This window comes from Trachemys scripta, chromosome 2 (genome assembly GCF_013100865.1).
Source record: "Trachemys scripta elegans isolate TJP31775 chromosome 2, CAS_Tse_1.0, whole genome shotgun sequence".
Lineage (NCBI taxonomy): Eukaryota > Metazoa > Chordata > Testudines > Emydidae > Trachemys > Trachemys scripta.
The window spans coordinates 232,541,303-232,564,559 of NC_048299.1; the positions used below are offsets into that span (position 1 = coordinate 232,541,303).

Genomic DNA, 23,257 nt, shown 5'->3' on the forward strand with positions numbered 1-23,257 from the left:
ATGAACCATTATTTCTCTGAACTGTCCAGGAGAGGGCTGGATGCTGAGGACCAGCGCACACATTTTGGTGAAAAAGTAGGACTGGAAGTGTGTTGGGGGTTATCCTGTAAGTAGTAACTGAGGATGGCGGAAGCCAAAGTGGGGCTGTAGACAGGCAGCTGGGGTCAGAGCTGCAGAACCAGAGCTGTCTAGCACACAGACACTCCAGGTGTGATCTGCATGCTGGTAGGTTGGTTGGGAGTGGCCCAGTTGGGAGCTACAACAGAAAAGCATTGTGAGGCACCCAAGGCAGGCAGTGACTGGTCTGGATTGCACCCCAGAACATGACACCCCCACCTAAAACAAAAGGGTTATGTGAACCAATCCAATGGTTGGAGGAGAACAGAGAGAGAGAGCAGAGTAAGATGGAAAAAAGCAAGCAAGCCGAACAGCAGCATGTCAGCCTGGTGTACAGCCCTGGGGTGGGGGTGGAGGGCCTAGAGAAACAGTGCATTTGTGTCTGTTGCCTACTAAAAAGACCTCAGGAAGCCACTAGGGCCCCTTCCTACCATCTTCTTCTCCCACACATACAAACAAAAATGATTCATACACACCACTGGCCTTTTGTTTCCACCATTCCAGAGAGTCATATATGTGCTGTGGACATAGGAGAAGAGATGTGAAAGGAAATGTATTACAAATCCCTTCTCCCATATACAGTATTCTTTTAGTAGGCTCTTTAGTGAGGTACATAATCATGTGTGCTTTAAATATGAAAGATAAGCAGGTACCAATACTAGCAACCCACAACAACCCTATAAAATGATTGGGTGGAGCTGGAGTAATTCAGAATGGAAGGCTTCTGCCAACCCTTCTTAACTGGATACATTTGAATGCTGATTTATAATATATACAAAATCTGTATTGTATTAGAGAGACAAGGTAGGTTAGGTAATATCATTTATTGGACCAACTTCTGTTGGTGAGCAAGACAAGCTTTTGAGCTTCTTCAGGCAGATCTGTGTAAGCTTGAAAGCTTGTCTCTCTCTCTCACCAACAGAAATTGGTCCAATAAATGATGTTACCTCACCAACCTTGTGTCTCTAATATCCTGGGACCAATCCAGTTACAATACTGCATATATATTATTTATATTATTGTAATTTGGGGAGGAGGATCCTTAATTTGGAAGCAGTTTCAAGCACAAGGGGCAATATGGAAGAGGAAATGAGTGAAAGAGACAAATCTGAGCAAGGCATAGAGAGAGTGAAAGGGTTTATAGGAGGAGATGAGCACAGATGTACGTTAGCAATGGCAAAGAAGATGACCGCCTGAAACTCTTTAGAATGAACTGAAGCAGAAATAGTGGGAGGTAAGGAAGCCAGAGAATAGGTCACAATAGCTGAAAATTACTAACAAATAATATTCAGTATTTAGATCTTCAAAATGTGGGTGAAAAACCAGAAACCAGCTTTTAAAGATCTCATAGACTCATAGACTCATAGACTTTAAGGTCAGAAGGGACCATTATGATCATCTGGTCTGACCCCCTGCATGCTGCAGGCCACAAAACCGTCCCTACCCCTTCCCTGGACTCTGCTGTTGAAGTCCCCAATCCTGTTTTAGGTGGCTTCAATCGGCAGAAACCCTCCTGCTAGAGATCCCTGCCCCATGCTGCGGAGGAAGGCGAAAAACCTCCAGGGGCTCAGCCAATCTGCCCTGGAGGAAAATTCCTTCCCGACCCCAAATATGGCGATCAGTAAGACCCCGAGCATATAGGCAAGAGTCTCCAGCCTGACCCCTGTCAGCCATTGTACAATTTACCTACCATTGCTTGGTTTTCCTCGACTACTATGTTTTACCATTAAACCATTCCCTCCATAAATTTATCTAACTTAATCTTAAAACCAGACAGGTCCGTCGCCCCCACCGTTTCCCTCGGAAGGCCGTTCCAATATCTATGGTTTTGGCACCGGTTCTGTGCCTGAATTTATATTTATCTGAAGTGGATTAATGGATTATCTGCACCAAAATCCACAAAAACCTCTTCTTCTAAGAGTCCTGCAAATTCTGACACCTAGATCTAAAGATTGGTCCTTTCAACTAAAAACTCTGGAAAGATCTAAATACATAAAGCCTGGATTTTCTTATTTTTTTGAAAAGTCATTAGAGATCCTCTGAAGCACCAATAAGCCTGGCTTCCTAGCTAAACTTTTAAAGAAGGGAAGTGACAGACCTTATTTACAGAAAACAAGCCTACTTGTCATGTGTTATTTCTTTTATTTTATAGCATGTTTATTGGCATACACAATTTCATAACCCCTTTCTTTCTGCCTCTACAGTGACTGCCCAAGTCAGTTTTGCACTCCAAACATTCCTGAATATAGTCATTATTTAACTCTGGCTTATGACCACGACATAAGTTAGACAAGACTGAGGCCTGGTCGACACCTAATATTTAGGTCGACCTAGCTACATCACTCAGGGCTGTGGAAAATGTCATGCCCTGAGCACTACAGTTATGTCTACCTAACTCCCATTGCAGATGTGGCTAGGTCAACAGAAGGATTCTTCTGTCAACCGAAGTACCACCTCTAGGAGAGTGGGAAAACCCTTTCCATCAATGTAGGAAGTGTCTACACTATAATGGCATAGTTGCTGTAATGTAGACATATCCTGAGTTTTGACTGCAACCACATGGCTGTTTATAGTGCATTGGAATATGAATCAAAGCACCACTTCAGGGAATTTTCTATCTTGTGGTTCACCAAAGTCCTTTGGAAACCTTGCTTCATTCACCCAAATCAGGACTTTCACACACTAAAAGTGATCTTGAGGGAGATGCAAAGAGGAAGGGACTAGTGAGAACGTAGCACCCTGGTCCGGCTGTACCTGCATGCAGAAGTTCTATTGGTATAACTGAACGGGATATGTTTAATTGGTGCAGCTTTGCATGTGGACGCTCTTACATCAGTTTAAGTCTGGCTTATATATTGGCTTAATTTGCACCTGTAAATTGCACAGATTTAATTAAGGAGGCTGTGCTAATTACCTTTCTTTCTCTCCAGTTTCAACCATTTCAAGCCCACTCCTCTTTCCCCACAAGGAACAGGAAAAGCTGCTGTGTCTTTCTTATCACCTTTAGTGATTTTGGGTCAGTGAAAATTGAGAGGTTGGTTCTGCAGTCTCTAAAATGGAATTGATAAAGTTGATCAAATCCTCAATAACCACATGCAGGGAGAGGAAACGGAAGCAGTCACATTTAGAATGATCCCAGAGGGAGTGGGAAATTTCCCCTGCAGATGTGATTTTAACTGATTCAGCAAGTAATGCTAGGTTGTTCAATCTATTTTCTGGAGGCCTCCAGATCAAGTTCCAAGGTGGGGAGAAAGGCTAAGAAGCTATGGCTTCAAGATCTGTTGCAAACTGGGCTTGGAGAGGGTGGGCTTTCTGGACAGGTCTGCAAAATCTGAGACCAGGAGCTGCCACATTACTTGAATTTGCAAAGGGCCAGCTGGGAGACAGAGGGTGGAGCCAGGACCTCTTAGGAGGATCTGAAATCTTAACCTACTGGCCCACAGGAGGGAAAAGAAGTCTTCATCTGAATCAATGAGGCTGTTTACATAATGAGGTTCCAGTGCAAGGGGATGGGCAGAGCTGGTTCTTAGTTGTGTCCCATTGTTGGAACAGCCTGATTATACAGGTACTGTCAATTAAAGATACTAGGGTCAATACTGGGTACTGGTCTCAGTGCCCTGAGATCCTTTTAGAGGGCACCATGGGGACAATATTAGAGGGTCCACATCACACACATTTTCTCCTCTCTGACTGACCTCGTTTGATACAAGTGAAAGGCATGCTTCTTACGGCAGCTGAACAAGCAAGGAGACTGTCTGGGAAGAGAACTGAACAACCAAGAGATGCTCCCCAAAGATCCTTTTGCCCCAAAAAATTCATCTTGCTTTTTTAGAGTCTGAGAGCAGAAGGAGGAGACCCTTCAATCTCACTTCTGGGCATGGCTGTTGTCACTTGGAAGCACTGCAGAAACCACCACTAGGGCTAGGGGAGACCTCAGACTTCTTCCCCTGCTACAGAAAAGAGAGACTTTCTTCCTAATGACTGCTGGTAAACTGGAGGAAGGAAACAAATATTTTTACTGAAAGAGGGGTCTCAGAAAGCACACAGACAGCTACCTGCCTTCTCAGAGAAAGAGAACATTAGGGTTTCCATCAAGTACATGGTGCTTCAATGCGTCAGCAGAGGGAGCTATCAATATATAGAAAAGAAAAATATCCACATCTCTTTGCTCTACCTCAGTACATTGGAATAAGGATACTCATCTACCTCAGTACATGGAATAAGGATACTTATCTGGCCAGAGAGCAGCAGGTACCTAAGCGAGAGTGTCTTCTTTAGGAGTATTCTATCTCATATGCAGCAAAAATCTAATTTCAAATTTTTGGTTGATTTGATGGTCTTACATTAATTACAATTAACTCTGAAAAAGCTTGGCTTGCGAGGACAGCACTGCAATCACAAGCATTTGCTATCCAGAAGACTAATCTTTTAAAAGTTATTTCCAGAGTGATATCCAGTATGTAAAATGATCAAATGTGTAGTGTATAACCTTTACAATGTATGGATTTAAATATTCTCATACAGTTTGTGCACTATGTAGAAATGTGATGCAGGCATAAACCACTAGTATCCATCCAATACCAAATTCAATCTTATAATTGCTTGTCATAATCGCACTGCTTATCAAAAGTCCAAGCAACCTTTTTGAAATTATGTTAAGAAAAGCTCAATGAATGATTCTGAAATGATTGTCTATAAAGTTACACATTTCTGTATCTAATCACATAAGCATTTTACTTTTTTCTTTAATCCTGTGCCTAATGATTATTTGGTACGGTCTACTGTAGTTTGAAGATATACTTAAAAACAGAAAATAGTAAGGCTATTGTTAAAAAAAAATTATGTGGTTACTGGACTGGTGTTACACATTCATGGGTGAAATCCTGGCCGCACTGAAGTCAATGGGAGTTTTGCCACTGACTTCATTGCAGTCAGGATTTTCACCCTTGGATTATTTCTTTATGAAAAATTAGTGACTGTAAAAAAAATATTTTTTTTTGCTCTTCACGAAGTTCAAGCAACAGAAGTTGATCTACAGTATCTCAATTTCCTGCCCTCATTAGTTTTATTGTCAAACAATGTGTACCACCCAGCCATGTACTTTTAATACTGTGAGACAAATGTCATCACAATCATTACTATTCCAAGTTAGAAAGTTTGGCAAGTTGCCAATTGGTGAAAGCGATCAAATTATACATTGTTCATCAGTACTAAAAAAGCAAAATGCTTGAATGTTCTGTTCTGCAAGGAGCTACAGCCTACAGTGACAGTACAAGTCAGCAAGAGGTGAGCTGATGAATATTCAATCACTTTTCATATTTAATCCATTGTTTTCTTTTCACATAATTGCAAATATGAGATGTGAACACCAGATTTTCCCTTACTCTACCATCTTTCAGTATTCTTTTGGAGGACTTAAGCATTAGGAATGACCCAACTGCTTACTGCTCTTTTAAAAACAAAGCACTCCTTTGGAAATTTTACAAATATGGTATCCCTGTACTTTACCAGATACTGTTAAGGTGTTTTTTTTTTTTTAAACCAGCAGTACAACATATGTTTTCACTTGTGAAGAAAGTGTCTATTACTGCTCAACAGAATTATTACCATACAGTACCCATTTCTCGAAAGACAGTTCACCAACAATTTTTAACCGAGCTTGATAGTAAACAAACTAACAAACCAAGATCAAAGAGTTAATCTCTCAATCTCACTCCATTCTATAACAATAGCAGGATCCCATAAACACATGCAATGGGGCACTCTCCTCTTGAATACTTTCTAGTGGCTGGGTGTGATACCACAGTCCTTTTCTTGCCCTTGGCATCCACCCTCCTTCTTCCCTCTCCCCCAGTAGGCTGCCAGCTGACCTTGGAACAGAAGAGACGAGTGAGGGGGGATTTGATAGCAGCCTTCAACTACTTGAAGGGGGGTTCCAAAGAGGATGGAGCTAGGCTATTCTCAGTGGTGGCATACTCACCAGGACTGGATGTGTCAAGGCAGAGTGTACCACAAGCAGCCATCTGGTACAACGCCTTTGGAATTTTTTGGCAATGTGTTGTGGGATAGAAATGACTCGCCCAGGGATCTCCGGGAGCTAGTATGTAACTTCCTCCATCCCATAATGCCATCCATACCCCATAATTTTCGTGTCTCTCTTTTTAAATCCCATAAACCTGGCTTAGCACTTTTCGGTGTCTGCCACCTCTGACAGAAGTATGGAGCCCACAAAGCTCTGCACCGTTCTCATGAACATTGCAAATACAGATGCAGATTTTAGTCTGTAGCTACAGACCCACAGGAAGTACTGCAACAATGGGGGACATGACAATTTCTTCAAGGAGAATTTATTGAGGGACATAGCAAAAAACAGTTCAAGGTAGGTGTTCGCATTCATGGAGCAGCTGCAGATGGTGCAGCATGGCTTTTAGGCCCAAAAATTGAGCACTGATGGGATTGCATTGTAATGCAGGTTTGGGGTGACAAGCTGTAGCAGAAGAACTTTCAGATACAAAAGGCCACATTTCTGGATCTGTGTGCCAAACTTGGCCCGGTCCACCACCCCAGGGATATCAGAATGAGAATGGCATTGCCCTTAGAGGACTGAGTGGTGGTCACACTCTGGAATCTTGCAACACTGGATTGTTACAGGTCAGTGGGAAATCATTTTGGAGCTGGAAAATTCACAGTGGGGGCCATTGTTATGCAAGCATGTAGGGCCATTAATCATTTATTGCTACACAGGACTGTGACACTCAGCAACGTGAAGGACACAGTGGATGGATCTGCAGCAATAGGGTTCCCAAACTGCAGTGGGGCAATATATAGCATGCACATCCCTATTTTGGCACGAGCCCACCTTGCCACGGAGTATATCGATAGAAAGGGCTACTTTTCCATGGTTATGAAAGCACTGTGGATCATTGGGGACATTTAATCAACATCAATATTGCCTGGTCAGAGAAGGTGCATAATGCTTGCATCTTTAAGAATACAGGATAGTTCAGAAAGCTGGAAGCTGCGACATTTTTTCCCCCAACCAGTGGATTTCCATTGGTGTTATGGAAACGTCAATAGTGATTCTGGGGGACCCAGCCTTCCCTTTGGCTCCCCAGGCTCACGAAGCCATATATTGGCCCCCTCGACTGCACCAAGGAAAGATTCAACTAACGAAGACAGAGGAGCAGCAACTATCTGTCACTGAGAGGTCGATGGAAAGAAGAATTCTGGGAATTTCAATCTGCGACCGAGTCCCCAATGAAGTGATCAGACCGCACAGTGGAGTGCAGGATGTCATTTTTGAGAGCAGGCATAGTAAAAGATGATGGGCCGGCCATATAGCAAGGCTCACTGACAATCAATGGACTGCAGCTGTCGCCAAGTGGTACCCACGGGAACTGAAACAACCACTCAGCTGACCTCCAAAGAGATGGGAAGATTTTAATCATGAAAAGACATGACCGCACATGAAGAAGGAAGGCCAGGATACGAGACGAATGGAAGACCCATGTTGTGATTGGCGCAATCTATACGAAGTCTGAAGGACCAATTGATCAAGGTGACTAACTCAGCAGGTGCAGAATGACAGTTGAATGTGCTATTGGTAAACTGAAGGGAGGCTGGCGGTGTTTACTCACTTGATTGGATCTCAGCAAGAAAAATATCCCAAGGGTTATAGCTGCCTATTGTGTCCTGCATAATTTCATAGCACTTTAACAGTCAGCCACAGTAGTGTTCTGTGCTAGACTGTTCTCCAGACCTGGCGCTTTGGGCACTGCTAAGAACTGTGTAGTGCTTGCAGTACATTTATAAGTACTGTGTGCTTTGAATACCACTATGCATTCTGCAATATGTGTTGTGAACTAATAAAAATAATCTGATTCTCAAAAAATAGAACTATATTGAGTGGGGGGAAAAGCGCAGAAAAACAATGCAATACGAACTTTTAACATACATTAACAGAGTGGAACTTTAAAGTTGGAAGGGACGTAAACATTTCTGTCCATTTTGGTGCACAAATGTAGTCCATTGTGGTTACACATGTGCCGCCCGCAGTTCTCACAGGTGAGTGTATGTGAAGCTGTGGTTTCCCTTGCTGTCCCCTTGTGTGGAGTGCTAAGCGTAAGGATGAGGCCCATGATGTTACATGGAATGTTGGGCGAGCAGGAAGCAGTGACCACGGAGTTCTGCAAAGGGAGGGGAGTCTGGGATTTTGGGGCCTGTAGGTCAACCAGGATGTGCAACATTTGGGTTTACAGCCTGAGAAGAGCCATTATGTCCTGGTGCATTTCCCCCTCCTTTTCCTGCTGGGATTTTCTCTTGTCCTCTTTCCTTCTCCATGCGGTCAGTCATATTGGCCCTCAAAGCCTCTTGATCATAGTCTGATGCAACAATGGCTTGCAGGATCTCACAGAACATGTCCTCCCTAGTCCTTTTCTTTCTCCTCCTAAGGGCCAGATGTTCTGCAAGCATAGAGGGAGCACCACTCAAGGTTTTCATGCTGGAAGCTGCTGATAAAGACAGAGATGTGCCACTGGATTCACAGTCACAATGGAAAGGGAAAGATAAGTTTCAAAACTCAGTTCCTTTATTCCCATTCAGCATTTTTTATTAAAAGTGTTTTCCAAACTTTGGCTTGGAGTGCCTGGGCTCACACTGCTCTCCAGTCCCAGCCATGGTGTGTTTGGCCTCCCAGGGGGAGGGGAGATGCTTTTCTGTTGCAAGAAACAATACAATTTCAGTCCCTATTCCACGTGTATGAGTATCGGGCAATGGCACTGAATATTGGTATTATTTTGCACAGGTGGTTGCAGCTTCAGCTGATATCTCCCTCCTGAGGTTAACAAAGGCACAGAGAATACAGCTGCTGCCGGTATCCCAAAGCCATCCAGACCCATATGCCACTAGGTTGTTTACTGCAATGGTGCCAGCCAAACTCAGAATGGCATGGGAAAATGTCCTACCATGGAGGAAAATATAAGGTAGCCATCCATAGAAACCTTTAGGAGAAAATTGCAGGGTATCTCCATGAAAGTTTCATCAAGATCTCTCAGGAGGATGAAAGGGCCCTATATACATAAACAAAGTGCTCCACAGGCTCTCCCACACTCCCACCTACCAGGGAAAAACAGAAACCAACTCTACCTCCGTTTGTTATACCTCTCTCTCTTCTCATACGAGTAAAACAATGAAAAGTTGATACTTGTGTCTTATTAACTTGTGGATGGGACGAGCACCATCTTTAGACATTGTAAAGAAAAATGCATGCGCACAGTTACTCGTGTTGCCCTCCCCTTCAGCAGGCTCATCCATGCTCCCTTGGCAGGACTGGCTAGACTGTGGCAAAATCTCAAACAGCTCCTGGCTCACAGTATGGCTGGAGCCCCCGGCAGCAGCTCCCCTCTGCTCACTTTCATGGCAGGATTCTCTGGCTCCTTCGAGGTATTCACAGTGACGTGCAGGGTGCTAGTGGATCTCCGCCAAGTATGGCATGCAGCTCGTTGTAAAAGCAGCAGGTTTGCAGCTCAGAACCAGATTGATTGTTGGCTTCCCTGGTCTTGTGGCACACCTAAAGGAGTTCCTTCGCTTTCACATGGCACTGCTGCTGATCCCTAACGCACCCCTTTTCTGCATTCCCCGTACAATCTGTTCGTAGATCGCCATGGTTTCTATAGCTGGTGCATAGCTGTGCCTGCACAGCCTCTTCTCCTCACAGGCCCAGGAGATCTAATACCACCTGTCTACTCCATGCAGGAGCGCATCTAGTGCATGGAACCAGCACAGTCGACTGGACAGTCGCTCATAAGAAGGGTGAGCAGCTAGGTGTGCTCACCAAGCTTGGCATTTCAGAAACAGGCTGAGGTTTGGAGGGGAACAGGTATGGTTTCGAGTCTCTGTGACCCTTGGCCAGTGGCGTTTACAACTGTGACCAGAGCTGTCACGGTCACATGGAATGGGGCATTGTGGGACAACTGCTGGAGGACCGTTAGAGTTGACAGAGATCATGGAGCATCTTCATTCACACAGTGTCAACCTCAGCAGGTTGACCATAGATCCATGCCGTATAGGGAGGTGGTTTTATTGCATCACCGTAACAGGGCACTTATGTTGGCTGGAGACAAATCTGAGCGTAGACACATGCACACACAGGTTGATGCAAGGTGACTTACATCAACCTATCTAGGCCTGATCTACTACAAAAAGTATTCAATTCCTGTGATGTTTTAGAGAGACTGTGAAAGAAGGAACAGAGGGAAAGAGAGAAATGCTATTGAAAGAACAAAAACGACACTCACACACCTCACACAACTCCGACAAAAATACAGGGTGCCAGCCTACGTTTGGGGGCTCTCCTATCTTCAATATATTAATACAGGCGTCTCTTTAGTTAAAAAAGTGTGCATTACTGAGACAGCTGAGGGCATTATAAGTGCTCAGACTCACAACCCGCTCCATGTATAACTGCAAGAAGCTGACAGCAAAGCACCCTCAGCAAAGGGTCCTTGGTTTTGGATTCTGCTTCCTTTCTTCTCTTCCTGTCTTCCTCCAGAAGACAGATTTGACCCTCAAGACGCACTCCAAGCCTCACCTGTTTTCCCAGGCTTTTCTTGGGGACGCTTGTGGGAGATATTGGAGTTGGAAATGCTATTTTGGCCAGAGGAAGCAAGTGGGGGGGACTTTTATATGTGGAAGGATTTCTGAATGTAACCCCTTAGAAGCACTGTCTTGTAAATTCAGTTTGAAATGGGTTTTATAGCTCATTATTTTATTTTGAATCTTTTAAATACACACATGCATACAGCATGTAATTATTGGGGAAAAGACTCAAAAACTAACTAGTTTTACAATCCTATAAAAATAAGGTGGAGATCTATGACTCTTCGAATGCAACAAGGTTCACCTGTCCCTACTAATCAGGAACGTCCATGATGCACAAATCAATCTGCCCAATCCATGCATAAGCCTTCTTTTCCAAACTGCTGCAGTTAGCTCAATGTTCAACCCCTACCAGATACTAGCTAAAATATTCAGTTACAAAACTAAGCAGAAAGTAGCAGTAAACTTCAGAGCTGACGTATGAGCCAGTCTATGCAAGCTAACCTGCTCATTAGCAAAATGAAATGAAATTGAGATCCATGAAATTCTGTTCTTTGATGAACATTAGGCCCAGTGAACTCCCATTGGCTTTATGTATGTATGAGAGCAATGTATATGTATCTGAGGGTTGAACATGTCCTTTAGTATTCCTACTCACCAAGGGAATTCTCGCCAGCCAGTCCTCCTTCCAATTCTCTGTTCATAAAAACTGTATGGTATTGATATAATCTTACCATATGAAGAGTGTAGCCTCAATACACATACTTGATTATTTATGATCCCACGGGATTTAATGTAGTCAGCACAGGCCATAACACCACAGCCCATAACAATTACTGTAACTTATTGTGGGATCCACAGGGATTCAAGAGAATTTCACACAGAAAATTAGATGAGCACAGTAAAAATTAGTCTGTGCTTCTAAATATTCAATATTAGCGACTACTCCAATAGATTAATTTCAGTCTAATTTCAAATGGCTGCTATTATAGCTGAAGATGAATTTTCAGCTGTGTCACAGAAGAACAGTTTCATAGGCAAACTAAAGTTATACAATCAGCAACCTAGTATTTATTGTTCTCATATGCATACAGCTGAACTAGTTCTGATAACACAAGACCCTGGAAACTTCACTAAACAAGATCTTTAAGGTTTTGAAAAGGTCACTTCGCTAACCCCCTTTATTCCCTTAGGCTGGGTCTACACTACCCGTCTGAATCGGCGGGTAGAAATCGACCTCTCGGGGATCGATTTATCGCTTCCTGTTGGGACGCGACAATCTATCCCCGAATCGACGCTCTTACTCCACCAGCGGAGGTGGGAGTAAGCGCCGTCAACGGGAAGCCACAGAGGTCGATTTTGCCGCCGTCCTCACAGCGGGGTAAGTCGGCTGCGATACGTCGAATTCAGCTACGCTATTCACGTAGCTGAATTTGCGTATCTTAAATCGACTCCCCCCTGTAGTGTAGATGTAGCCTTAGTCTCCATCTCGCTCTCCCACCACATACAATCCCCGTGCCTCTTCTAGGTTCCAGCTGGTATAAAGTGTCGTCGTCCCCCCCCGCCCACGACTTTCTTCCACCTCCAGTTCTTTCCTCTTGGGCAAGATCTGGCCACAGTGACCCATGCATTTTTCACCTCCAGACTGGACTATTGCCATTCATTATATCTGGGGTTAAAGGTGGAAATGACAAAGAGACTTCAGTTTATGTAGGATGTTGTGGCAGTGTACTTCCCCAACAGGACACTTCCTACCCATACTTTGATTTGGCATTGAAAGGAAGTGGCGGGCGCAAATCCTTATAGATTAAAACCAAGGCTATCATGAGGTCAGGTCCCAGCTAACTCAGAGACTATCTCTATCTCTGAGCTCTTCTGGGAAAATGCAGCAGTGATGCCTAGGATGAAGCTCATAAGAGCTGGAGATAAAGTGTCTGTGGTCAAGAGTGCTCTACACTGGAGTAAGTTACTGGAAGAGAGAAAAAAAAAAAAAAAAAAAAAAAAAAAAGACTGAGCCAAAGCTTAGCCATCTTCAGAACATGCTGCAAGACCAACCTATTTGCCAAACACTTCCCACCATAACAGAAGACAAGGAAATATTATGATGAGTCATATGCTAAAAAGAGAGAAGGTAAAAGGGACTCATTAAAAAAAACCCCTCAGTAATATATATTAATTTCACCACTATACATCAAGCCATTTTTAAAAAGGTCTTTAAACTATTCAGCAAATATATTTAGATGAGCATTAGTGAAAATCAAATGTAGTCAATTAATTCTTTCCTTATCGTCCATGAGCCCTACTTACTATAGCTTCTTTGCTTGCATGTTCTATCTACTTTCTCTCACTGACGTCACTCTACTTTTCCTTTCCTATAACTGATTGTGGCATATGACTTCTTGACTTCTCTTTAGTGTCACTGTCATCCTCTTTCCCTCCACATTTTAAAATATGTTAAATAGACAGCTGACTGATGTTGCACTATTAAATACAGTATACAATGGTTTTATTTCTTTATATTAGAGAGGGCATGGCTTTGGGGGTATGGTGGCACAAACAGTTTTCACTAATTGGTAATTAGCTATCAAGTAATTTTTTCCAAGCCCTAACTCCAATGCAACCAACAAACTGGACTACTACAATTCACTCCACATAAACCATTCAATGAAGACCACTTGGAATCTTCAGCTAATGTAAAATTCATTGATCCTTCAATATCAAGCTGATTGTCTCTTGTAGCTATCTAAAATGTGTCTATGAGAATGTTGCATCCCTCTTACTGAATGGTGTTCTCTGGAGATGTACACATTGCACCCGCATTGCGTGGAATGCAGTGAAAACCATTGTTTCCAGATTTTGAATTTTATTTATAAAGCCCATCGTGATTTAGGTCCTGACTACATTTGAAACAATATCTATTATGCATCATCTCAATAGCGGACATCAGCTGGGATCAGTTTTGCTAAAAGTTCCCAGTTCTGGGAACAGGAGGTAGAATGTTTTTGGTCACAGACCCTTGGCTACGTATTTGCCAAGAATCCAAATTTTCTGATGTTTAGTGCATGATGTTTAGTGCCTATTTGCTCCAACGGTTTCAGGGTCAGAGTGAGGGAATTCTATTCTGAGTTCATTTTGTCTATTTCCTTATTTTTAATGTGTTATGTTTTAAATTAATGTATTAGAGCCCTGAGAATTGATTCATGGGGGAATATGTTTATCAGTCTATAAATAAGGGCAGTCCCACTTATATACCTGTACATGTTAAATTATAGCTCATTACTTTGTTTATAATATTTAGCCAAGAGCAAAACACTGAAACACTGCACTTTGACAACTATGCATACTCTCTTCTAATATATCAACATCTATGTTACTAATCAATGAAAGCCACTATTCAGTGAAAGAGACATAACACTTTACACCAAGTAAACTACATTAAACAGTATCTGATCAAAAACCAAAATTACTACTGTGATCTGATTTATAAGGCTCACATGCTTGTCAGTGAACATTAGGCACATACATACAATCAATACAAGACAAAAAACCCCACATCTGAATACCTTCATATGTATTCACATAACACACGTTTCAAAAGAATGTTTACCAACACAGAAAACAGTATATTCAGGAAATCCACATTGTGTGCAATTTATAGCTATATAATCCAGATAATATTTAATTTTACCAGTATTCCACTTTAGACTTTCCCCATTAGTTTCCTTCTCCTGTGTGATACAAGATGTAATTTGCCTCCTATCATATGCTTTAAAGATTCACTTTCCATGCCACGTGCGAAAGACTTTCATGATTCTAACTTCAGTGGGATAAGGTGATACATGGGATTAGTAATCAGTCACAGAGCCCTTCATCTCTAGATTACCAGTTCAAGTGTCACATAGATCTGTAGTGACTAAGGAGTTACACGGTGTCAACTGCTTGGAAACCTGAATAATATGGATTGGTGGTCTCAGTCCAGATCATAATGATGTGTCACAAAAACTATCACTCCAATTGACACCTTTGTGAAAGGTTCTGCAGACAGGCCAATGGTTGAACTTGCTTGGATTTACCCTCACACTCCTACAACAATCCCTCTGAGTAAGGATTGAAACACTTTAATAGCGTAGAGGTATCTTGCACTATTGCTGCTTTTGTTGTGCTTTTTACTGTGGATATGCAAAGGACTAATGTCAACCTGGCACCTTTCACAAGTTAATAAGGTTTTCATACTTTTTCCTCTTTATTAGAAAATCATTACATAGAATTTTTAAAACTTAAAAAAAAAGTGTATATAATTATCTGGCTTCAGTATAAATGTCCCACAACATCTCTACCTATCTGTGTCCCAGATCCTGCAAAGACTTACTTTATGCACTATGCTTCACTTTACTACCATTACTTATTATTTACCACAAGTTGTCTCACTGAACTCAATAGAGCTACTCATGGCAGTAAAGTTAGGCAGGTGCATAAACCTTTGCAGATTCAGGGCCCACAGGCATTTCTAAAGCTCTCAGACAAGTCTTGATCCAGAGCACACTGAACTCAATGGAGATAATCACATTGACTTTGGTGGACTCTGAATCAGGCCTCCACACAGGGTCTAGGCCAATGGTTTTCAAATTTTTTGAGCCGAGTCCCGCCCTTTGAGTTACAATTTTTGGGTGTGCCCTCCCCAAATACCTGTCCCTCTCCCACTGGGTTTTCGGGGTGGAGGAAGGCATGTGCGACAGTCTCTGGGGACGGACTGAGGGCTGGGCATGGAGGCATTGACACTCACCCACAGCTGGGTGGACTGCTGAGGTAAGTCAGGAGATGGAGGTGGAACTCCCTAAACCCCCTCCCCATCCCACACACACAAAGGGCTGTTGTTGCCGCTCACCTCCCTGAACATTCCTCTGTGCACCCCATGAAAACTTCTGGTCTAGACACTGAGTAAATCTTAATATTCAATTAATATGGTAACTAAAAATCATTTTTTTAAATCACCCATTTAATGCAGTTTACCAGAGCTACTTGTAACCCTCATATCCTAGCACTTGTTGGCAATGTGTCTCATGTGACACATGGGCACTTATATGTCCAGCTTTACTCCTGAAAAATCTAGAGCGATGGTCAAAATTAAGTTACAAATCCCTCATCATCATCTGACGATAAATCTTGAGACATACATTTAACAAGGAGAATATTTGGTTCATTAAGTATTCTAAGCCACCTAAAATGTTAGAAGACTCCACCACATCCATTTTAATTGTAAGACTCCCACGACTGATTGCTTTTCCCAAATCCCTGATAAAATGCTAATTCCTACTTCAGAAAAATGGCTGTACCCACTATTTCAGAAACCAACAATTCCCTGTAAAATTATACTGCTAACAAAAAACAAACAAAAAAAGCCACAAAAAACAACCCCACTCGTTTTTGTTGTTAACTACACTGAGCACTAGTAAAGTAAAGCTCACAACTACTTTAAGTACTTGTTGAGTACAGGATCAGATTTAAAAGGGGTTCACAGCTATTAATGTTATAAACAGCAAAACAGCTCCACATTTTCTACACCCATGACTTACCCCTCCTGTTTCAGAGAGCTGAGGAACAGCAGTGAGCCAACAATATAGCTCCCTGTAGCTAACCAACAGATTATTTCACATGTTGAGATTCCCTAGTTTATAGCTTTCCTATTGTATATTACCGCAGTTTTCAATAGCATTTTTACGCTAAAAGAGCACCTCTCACCCAGAAGAAGGGACAGCACACACAATGCCCCTCTCTGTGCCCAAGCCTGGAGAACAGGGTGGCATCCACAACACATACATCCAAACCAAAGAAGGGAGCAGCATCCACCACAACCCCCTCAATGCCTGGCCCTGGAGAAAGAAACAGGTTGGGGCATTGAGGGGGTGGTGCACTCAGCCCTGAAGAAGAGAGTAGACCAATAACCCTCACCCCCAATGCTCCCCTCCTCCAGCCTGAGAAGGGCAGCACCCCTGCCCCTCCCCTTTCGCCCATGCCAAACCCCAGAGAAGAGGGTGGCATTCACAGCACGCTCCCCGTCTTCACACACACACCCCGCAGGTGTCGTGGAGTCACGGGTGCCGCCCCCAACACCCCAGTTCTCCCAACCCTCGACCTGCTCCGTCACCCCACCACGGGAAGGGGGCAGCACCCATGACGCACACGTCCAGGCCCCATCCCAGAGAGCGGGGCAGCCAGCCCCCGCCCCCCAGCGCAGCTTCTCGCTCCGGACTAGGGAGCGGCCGCCACCCCTCCCCGCCTGCAGCGCGGGCCAGGGCAGCGACACCCCGGAGCGGGACACCCGCCAGCGCCTCCCACCGGAGCAGGGGCTGACGGAGCCCGGGGCAGGGCTGGGCACTGAAGACCCTCCCTAGCTGGGAGGGGGCCGGCGGGACTCCAGCCCCCCCGGCCCGGGACGCACCTTCAGGCTTCCCTTGGCGGGGATGGGCAGCGGCGCGGGCGGGCTCCCCAAGCCGCCTTCCTCTTCATCCTCCTCCTCCTCCACCTCCACCTCCACCACCACGTCCTCGTCCTCCTCCTCCTCCAGCGCCGCGGCAGAGCCCTCTCGGCGGGGCGGCCTCCAGCAGCCGCTCTCGGGCTTGGGGGCCCGGCCCCCATCCGGGGCGGGCGCTGCCAGCGGCACGCTTCGCCGCCGGCTGCCCAGGCTGGATCGCTTGGCCAAGCGCCGCGCCTGCATGGTGCGGAGCCCGGGGCGCGCCTCAGCTCAGGGCGGCGGCCCCGCGCCGGCCACTCATAGACACCCGGGGCTCGGGAGGTGGCGGCGGCGCTCACAGGGGGACACAGCCGCTGGAGGGGGCAGTGGGGCGGCGCAATAGGCGCGCTGCAGCCATGGGGCAGGCGAGCCCGGGTGCAATCGGCTCAGGAGGGGCACTGACTCCCCAGTCCCGCGGCTTCCCCACCTGCTCCCGCTGCCCTCGGCGCGGGCCTGCCTGTCCCCTCTGCTCTGCCCCAGCTGTCGGCAGCGGTGCGTTCCTGCTTTACTCGCCTCTCCTTGCAGGCAGCCCGCTAGTCCCCTGCCCCAAAACCCGGACTGGATTCCTCCCGCTCACCGCTCAGCCAGGCGCTTCGCAGGAGAGCAATGGCCCTGCTCCAGCGCTGTCACCACCACGCCTCTCCCAGGGAGGGAGGAAAGGATCGCTGCTGCTTGAGAAAGGGAGCCCGGGCGAGATTATTAGCGGTACTTAACATTTACCGCCCCGTGATGACACTTGAGGGGTGCTGTCATTTAAATAAGCTCTTACAAACACTTAGGACTAATTGATTTCCACCATTAATCAAAACCAAACAGTCATTTTGAAAACAATCATTATTCGGCAGTTACACCTTCTCAACCTTCCCTCCTTGCGAGGGGCATCATTCATCTGAGTCCCACAGCTCCCTGCGTTTTACTCCAATTTAGTGTCCCATATTTTATCAAAATTAAAGTTATTTACAAGTTATTTACCAAGAAATAAGGAATTGCGAATCAGTTAACTATTATGCAGCAACGCGTGTCTCCATGTATAAAGGATCACAGGAGTTAGAGATGATGCTCCAATAAGCTTTTTTTTTTTTTTCAAATCCACCCCTCTGTGCATAGAATATTGTCTTAGTAGATGATATAGCCTGTATTAAACAGATATAGCACTTTCATTGATAAACAACAATCTTTCCAGAGCAAGATACTTTGTGATTTTAAAAAGGACTCCCTGAATCAGAGCTACCAATCGTTTTAGAGGATAGCCCTGGGCTTTGAACACTTGTTCTAAAGAACTGGAGCTCTACCCAATGTTATAGGACTATGATAGCGATTAGCATCCTCACCACTGCTGTCCCTCCCCTCTTCATTTTAAAATTCATTAACGTGCTGAGCTGTTAATACAAATAACGTTCTTTTCTCTCTCTACCTCCTGCTTCTGGGTAGGTGGGGATTTTACACCTTTCTCTACAGCATTCTGTACTTGTGACAGGATCTGTGACTAGCCTGTCCATTGCCAATTCCCCTATAGCTAGTTCTTATTCAATCTATTTTCCCAAAAGTAGGTACCTCCAAGCACTTGAAAGACTCATTTTACTGTAGCTTCGCACTCTTTTACCAAGTCTAACCGTAATACTGTTTTGTTGCTCTACCACGTGCTTAACAAAACACAGTAATAAGACTCTGTGATGTTGCCAGATATACCGGCAAAAATCTGCTCAGTTGGGGATTGACAAGTTTGACAATAGTCATCATTGATTAGATGTGCTGTTCTCTCATATCTTCTGACATACACATGATTATCTAGCTTCTTACCTCTGTTGTGTTGAGTGGCTCAATCCTGCTTTTGAAAAAGAGACAAAAAATAAATCCTGCCTCTTTTCACTTCTAACCACATAAATTGGAAGGCAAAATGGACAGTGTAAATGAAGACCAAAGACAGGTTTAAGTTTTGCTTTAAATGTGGATTCCATCATGCCCAAGGCCTAAAAGCCTTGAAAGGTTAAAGACCAAGTGAATCCACATGTCTAGTACATTCATGTATTTGAATTAGGGCTATCAATTAATCACAGTTGACTCAAGCAATTAACTCAAAACAAATTAACTCAACTTAAATTAATCACGCTCTGTTAAACAATAGAATACCAATTTAAGTGTATTACAAATATTTTTTGATGTTTTCCTACAGAGCTCATGGAATGGTGGTCAAAACATGAAGGGGCATACAAATGTTTAGCATAGTTGGCGTGTAAATACTTTGCAATGCTACAGCAGTGCCATGAGAATACCTGTTCTCACTTTCAGGTGACATTCTATATAAGAAGTGGGCAGCATTATTTCCCGTAAATGTAAACAAACTTGTTTGTCTCAGCGATTGGCTGAGTGGGACTTGTAATCTCTAAAGTTTTATATTGTTTTATTTTTGAGTGTAGCTATGTAAAAAAAATAAATCTACATTTGTAAGTTGCACTTTTATGATAAAGAGATTGCACTATGGTAATTGCAAGAGGTGAATTGAAAAATAGTATTTCTTTTGTTTATTTTTTTTACAGTGCAAATATTTGTGATAAAAAATAATATAAAGAGAGCACTGTATACTTTGTATTCTGTGTTGTAATTGAAATCAATATATTTGAAAATGTAGAAAACATCTAAAAATATTTCAATAAATGGTATTCTATTATTGTTTGACAGTGTAATTAAAACTGCAATTAATCACAATTTTTTTAATCTCATGCTTAATCACAATTTTTTTTAATTGTTCGACAGTCCTAATTTGAATATCATAAATCTAATTTCTGATCTTCCATAATACCTACAGTATGGCTGTCTGTCATATCCAACAATGATATCTTGTGGCTCCATAGTCTAATCTGTGAGGAGCAAGGTTGCAAACAGATGTCACGTAGGAATGCGTAGGCTCCTGCTGAAGGCTCGGCATGAAGCTTGACCCTTTTTTCCAATCAGTTTTACATGTCTGTCCCTTTCAAAGAGTTGCTCTCCATTCAGGTCTGTCCTTAGTTGTGTCTTTAAAGTTATCAATAATTATGTTACATGAGTTGAGATTTTGCTTATGAGTGTCTTTGAAGCATTTACGTTGATCACCATTCCTGCACTTTCCGAGTTTCTGCTAGCCATAGAGGACACTTTTCAGAAGTCTGTCACAATATGATCTGTCCATCTAAGGTGAGCTTTGATAGACATCACCTCCTTGTTGGTTGTTTTTGCTCTTTCAAGGATGTTAATGTTTGACTCTTTGTCTTGCCAATGGACCCTCAGAAGAAAGCAAAGACAGCCCATGTGAAATTTTTCAGGTTGCTTGATGTGGCTGCAGTAAATTGTCCATATTCAATACCCATATAAAAGGGATGCTATCATTGCTGCATTGTATATCATCAGTTTTGTCGAGAGTTTGATGGTATGTTGGTTGAGTGTCCTAAGCCTTTTGAACTCTGATATTTCTTGATCCGGAGAACCATCACTTGAGATGACACTGCCAAAGTATGCAAATTGATTGTCATTCTTTAATTTTGGACCATCAATGATTATATTTGGCTCAGGGTAGTGGTTGAGGGAGCTGGTTGGAAGAGGACTTCAGTTTTGTCCAGGTTGATAGTGAGTCCAAACTGTTTAGTTGTTTCTGAGAACCTGTCAAGGATAAGCTGTAGGTAATTTTCACTATTATAGCCTTCTTTATTTAAATTGAATGTAGTAATTTTGTATTAAACTACCATGGGTTTAGCTCCTTCTGCTACAATTTCAAGCACAACTGGGTGAAAATTAACTCTGGTGTTTTTCTCAAATTTGGACACTCTAAGAGCAGTCAAAGTCCAAGGATAGTGACCACAGACACAATCACAGGTACAACGTCTTATCTGTACTACAAGTTTTTTAAAATCAATAAGTAAGGTTACAGTTACCCATGCATATAGAAATCCTACACAATATCTAAGACTATAATCAAACTCACATCCTCAAAGATATTTTAGGGTCCGATAGACCGCTCAATAGACAATCATCAATAGAGGGATGGTTCCTGCGAGGTCAATTCTTGGCCTTGTCCCTTGGGTCTTCCTACTTTTACCCAACCAGGGAATCTCTTATCTTGTTCTGAGCATACATAACACCTTTTGCATATGCATGAGGGTTTCAACCCTCTTTTCCTTATCTGTGCTTCTATACTCCATGAATATTGCGGTGCCCCAGTTTTCCTAAGTTGTTCTTAGTTCCTCTTATGCTCATTAGCACCTATGTACAACGTGTACCCTGTGGTCAGGACAGGACATTCCATGATGTTACAATCAGGTGTCTCGTGATCTTGGACATTACCTTTCCATTTATTGCAATCTAGTTTTTTTATTACATTACCTATTGGCACATCTGTTGCAGTAATCTTGTGACTTTACTGGCATAGGGTTATTCATTGTTCACCCACTCATGTCAAGCATTGTTAAGCCTATGACCTAGTAACAAATCTATTTCGCACACATTGATTACATATGAAATAGCATATGAATTGACCATAACATCACGATACTACAATGATAAATGGATGATAAAATGAACTAATTGGCTACACTATGACTAGGTAGAGCAGAGCCATCTGCAAAAATGGCTTCACATATGAGAAGTCCTCAGTAGTTTAAATTATAAACACTTTATGGGGGATAGTGGGCCACATTCTGATCTCATTTGCACTGGTATAAGTCTGGAGTAATTCCACTGAATTCAAATTCACAGAGTCAAATTCACTGAGTCAATTCACTGGAATTATTCAAGGTTTACAGTGATGAAACGGACATCAGATTCTACCCCTATATGTTTTAGTCATAATTATACACTAGAAGGGAAATGGGAAAATAAATGGTAGGCAAATTGAATTAATCATTGTCACAAGTGTAAGGTTATGCAGCCACACATCTAGAATGTGAAGGACTAAATAAAGACTCTACTATCTGGCCCAGGAAAGCAAATGTATTTAAATACTTACATAGAATTACATTCTACACTAATTTATGCTGGGGTGAAGCTATAGTAAACCTGTTTTCTTCAATGTAATTTCAGAATACAGCTCTGTGTATTTAAACCTTCAGTTAGACTGTTTCTCCCCAGAATTATTGTAGAATTCAGTGGACTTGATCATTACTGTCTGTGCATTGGATTTAGACCAGTGAAACAGAGCAGAAACTGGTCTGAGATTTTTAGCACTTCCTAGCTGAGCCAGACTGGGATGATAGCAAGAATAGTTTCTCTCTCAACATTTCATATACACCTGGAGGACAGAAATAACTATTTGTTCCATTTCTCCCCAGCCCATTTCTCATCCTGCAGAACCTGGAACAGCAGTTTAACAAAGATTTTCTGAGAGGTTAATTAAAAAACAAAAGCGATGTCCTAAGAAGATTTATAAGAACAGTTTAGGGATTAAATGCAGAGCTTCCACAGCCCTTCTAAATCTTGATTCTTCTAGGTTCACTAAGTGTTAGGAGTCAAATGTGTAACAGAATCCATTGTCTCCCAATCAACGCTTTCCTTATAGGCTGACCAGATAGCAAGTGTGAAAAATTGGGACAGGGGATAGGGGGTAATTGGCACCTATATAAGAAAAAGCCCCAAATATCAGGACTGTCCCTATAAAATCAGGACATCTGGTCACCCTATTTCCTTACCTCAGAGTCAGCCTTAGCACTTGAAGGGGGAACACATGACTTTTTTTTTTTTGCCATGCTGTTACCCACAACAATCTAGGGCATCCTGCCTATATCCTACTGAGGGCTCAAGGCATGACCCAGTCAATTGAGGCACCCCCACCCTCTCCCTTCCAAGGGTTGGGGGTGTAAGGCACCTATCCTTACCCCTGGGGCTCAGGAAGAAACCTGGTCCCTGCCTTTTCCCATGGGGCTCAGGGCTCTACAAGTCTGTGGAACCTTTTCCCAGTGAAAGAGCCTTAAACAGCTGTGCTCTAAACATCTATTTATTAGCAGCATACACATAATACATATACGAAGCGAATCTCTTATGCTCACCACTCCCAATATACAGACAAAC

At 43.1% G+C, this 23,257-nt stretch overlaps 1 protein-coding gene across 1 annotated transcript in view; it reads right to left on the reverse strand.

The window, feature by feature from the left end:
* Window positions 1-17,227, reverse strand: part of ZNF704 (zinc finger protein 704) — a 151,175-nt gene extending 133,948 nt beyond the window's left edge. The window contains exon 1 of the mRNA XM_034763181.1: window positions 17,153-17,227. The gene's annotated coding sequence lies outside the window, so the exon portion shown is untranslated. The remainder of the gene's footprint in view (window positions 1-17,152) is intronic.
* Window positions 17,228-23,257: the final 6,030 nt, after the last annotated feature.